Below are 3776 nucleotides of genomic sequence, written 5' to 3' on the forward strand. Positions count from 1 at the left end.
TCTTCCATGCGAACCCTTGCTTGCTTCTCATGAACAAGGTGGATCGGGGAATCCCATTGCCTATTGCTTTTCTACTTCTACGACTTTGTGAACCCATGCTAAGAAGTAGAAAAAAAGAGATTAAGCAAAAAATTGAAGATAAGTAAGATTAAAGTAATACAAACATATTCTTGGAATGGAGCTATCTCCAAAGTTGGTGGAGCTCTAAGAATGAGGGAGACTCCAAAAATTAGGCCATATATACCAAGCTAGTTAGCATTTTATTGGTGAAATTAGATTATGGATAAAATCAAGATTTTTATAGATAATGATAATTTATTAGAAAATATTAAAGATAATTACAATTTTTAGAAATTATGAATGAATTAATTATTTTAAGTAATAAATATTATTTTTTAATAAATAAAATTTATTTTTATAGTACATAAAATTTATTTGATAAATAAATAACATAAAAATTTCTTTAGACATATTTCAAGAATTTTCTAAAAAATCATTTTTTTAAAATATGAATTTATATTTATTTAATTATCATGATAATCGATTGCTTGAAAAATAAAATAAATAAATAATTTTTAATAATTTAATTTAAATAAATAAAAATATTTATTTGATGAAAAAATTATATTTATTTCTTCTTTTTTTGGAGGAGAGCTTTAAAATTATATTATATAAATTTTTATTTAATAAATTATTTTTTTTATATTTAAAAAATCATGAAATATAATGTTGAGGTAGTAGGCGTTTTGCCACATGACAAAAATATGCTGACATGGAATCTTCACGTGGGAATTCCTCATGCTCAAATGTGAGGTGGCGATGCCATGCGTGTATATGATGTGTCATGCCATGTAGGCACAAAAAGTCAGTTGACTGTGCTGAGGTGGCAAGATGACATGGACATTCTTGATTATGTGGAAATGCCATGCATGCATTTGATGTGGCATTCCATGTAGGCTTTCGGGAGTTAACCTTGTTGTCTAAGTTGAGGTGGCAGGATGATGTGGCATGCTGAGATGGCAAGATGCTTATGTGGATCTCTCCCATATGATGTGGCATGTACATGTAGGACTAAGACTATGTTACCATAGCTCAATTGCTTGACAAATGGTATAATCTCTAGGCTTGGTGAAACACCAAGCCTAATAAGGTTCCTTTGTTTTAGACTTTGGGCGGACAAATAGTGAAAATTTGATTAAGGTGGCTGGAAAATGAGATTTCCTCACTCAAATTCACTCAATTTTTTTTTGGTTAAATTCATCCTCATGACAAGCACTTTGATCCAAAAGAAATTCAAGTGTAATGAGGGTTGTATAAAATTTATATAATTAAATTATTAAACTTTTATAGTCCCTCTTAGAGACTGAGAGAATTTTCTACAGAAGATCGGAAGAAATCCAAACATTAAAACTGCAATTTGACAATATGGCCACATTTTATACATATTTTTATAACTTCTCACCGTTGGATCTTTAAGGAGGATGAGGCTCACATTTTCCAAGATCTTGAATAGAAAATCACATATTGATTTACAATAAAGAGCAGCGAAAACATATTTATAAAAAAATAGTTGAATAGCCAAAAAAATCCCAATAAATCAAGTTAAGCTCTATGCAACGTGTTACATTCATGTACGAATTGGGATGATCATTGGATTTGGGATGCAGAAGTAATAAGCATTGTATGTATGACATATATTGTAGTAAAGAAAGGTGAAAAATGCAAATGCCAAAAATTTCGTGCAATGAAACAATCACTATAATAAATTGGATTTCCGATCAGGGGGTGGCATTTGGACACTCACTATATGTATAATGTGCCCCAAACACCATGCCACTACATTCCAAACATAACTACAAGAGATTGGACCTTAAAGTTGTGGAGATGCCTGGTTTTAGGCTACCTTCAGGGTGCCCAACTGTCAAAAGTGGTGCCCCTTATCTTGCAACCACCCCATGGTGAAAACGACATGGGCATGGCAAGCAGATGGTACGGGCATGGCAAGGTTGCCATGGACGTACGCTTTAGAAAGGAAAGATGGTACGGGCATGGTAAAAATGACACGGATGTACGCTTGCACAATAGTAGTCGGGAAAAAACGATAGAATAGGCGTGGCAAGTCGAAGGGAACGGGCGTGACAAGGTTGCCACATGCGTACGCTTCAGGGAAGGAACGACCGTGCGATTCAAATAGTACGGGCATTTGCTGTGAATGGTAAGGGGGTTCAATTCCAGTTTTCAAAGATTTTAATGCTGCGAGTCTGACCGCCACCTACAAATATTCTTTGACAGTGTAGCTATACCTCTTGTTTAAATGTAATTTATGCTTAATCAATGTAATTTATGCTTAATCAATGCAATTATTCCATTTTTAATGCCCACTACCAAATTAATGGCTAGAGATCTCACAAGATTTGCCCAGGAGAAATGGAACGAGCGTAGCAAACTTCCCATGACCATTCAATAGGCGTTCACTTCTTAGAGGTTCATCCATAGTGGGATTTTTGCCTACTTCCCTCCTCTAATTTTTGCAGATTCAGGTGTCTTCTTAACATTTTTTTGAATAATTATTTTTATGGGCAGCTAGTCTCTAGCTACCTATTGATACCTAGAATGCATAAAGAAACTTAATAAGTTAAGATTAATTTGATGATTAATCTATTGGCCAAACTTAACAAAAGATGAATAAAAATAAAAAAAATTGTATAAATGTTGAGAGAAAAATTTGAACACCTACTTGTGTCTCTCGCATTTACCCCACAATTGTCCAATCCCAACAATTATTCAGCCTCTTTAACCCCTTATTATTTAGCTTCCTTGCTGTGAGTAAGTATCAAGAAGACCTAAGGGGGGGTTAAATTTATGATACCACTAGAGCTCGAAACTGAGCATAGAGTTGCCATAATCTCTGCATCCCTCATCCCAAGCCATAAGACTCAAGCCTTCCTTCCACCTGTCTGTAAGCATCCTGCATACAGAAGAGCTTGTCATCTTCAAAGGGGCATAGGAAAACAATTTGTCCTTCCAACCCAACCCCTGCCAATTACCTTTAGCTTGAACCATTGATATCTCCACCAACTCTCTCACAATCACTGACCATGATTCTTCTTGATGAAGACATTGGGGAAGAAGAAAAGCAGCCTTTGCTAGGGTTTGGATTAGTAAATGAAAAATTCTAATACCCCCTTCTCTTTTAGGAATAGACAACTTGTCCCAAGCAAGTCAGGCCGAAACTCTCTTGGTAGATCTGCCATTTCTCTATAAGAAGTCTTTAATGGGACCCACTATCTTTTTCCAATGACACTTTCCAAATTCAAGCACATGACACAAAAACATAATGTAAGCATTCAACACAATATTACATATTGCTATCCTGTGATGAAAGGAACTCTAATCCCCTCCCATTTCTTTAACTTTTCAAGAAATCTATCTAATGCCCAATCAGTTAGCTGTTTATTTGTAACTTCAATCCCAAATGGGATTCCCATATGTCTGATAATTTGTCCTTTTTTAACCACCTCACACCCTCACCTCTCCAGTTCAAAATCATTGTCCTCAGTCAGACTTATAATTTTGGATTTTTGAATGTTGCATCTGGATCTAGATGCCACAACAAATTCCTGAATGATAGATAGAGCCTATCTCATATTATTATTCTCAGCGTCGACAACAATGAATCATCAGCAAAGCACTGAATAATCAGTTGCTCACTATGTTTCAATTTCAGTCCAATGTTCCCTTTTCTACAAGCATCTTCCAAAGCCACCACCAAGGGA

This window comes from Cibotium barometz, chromosome 61, assembly GCF_041138505.1.
Source record: "Cibotium barometz isolate CiBa-2024 chromosome 61, ASM4113850v1, whole genome shotgun sequence".
NCBI lineage: Eukaryota > Viridiplantae > Streptophyta > Polypodiopsida > Cyatheales > Cibotiaceae > Cibotium > Cibotium barometz.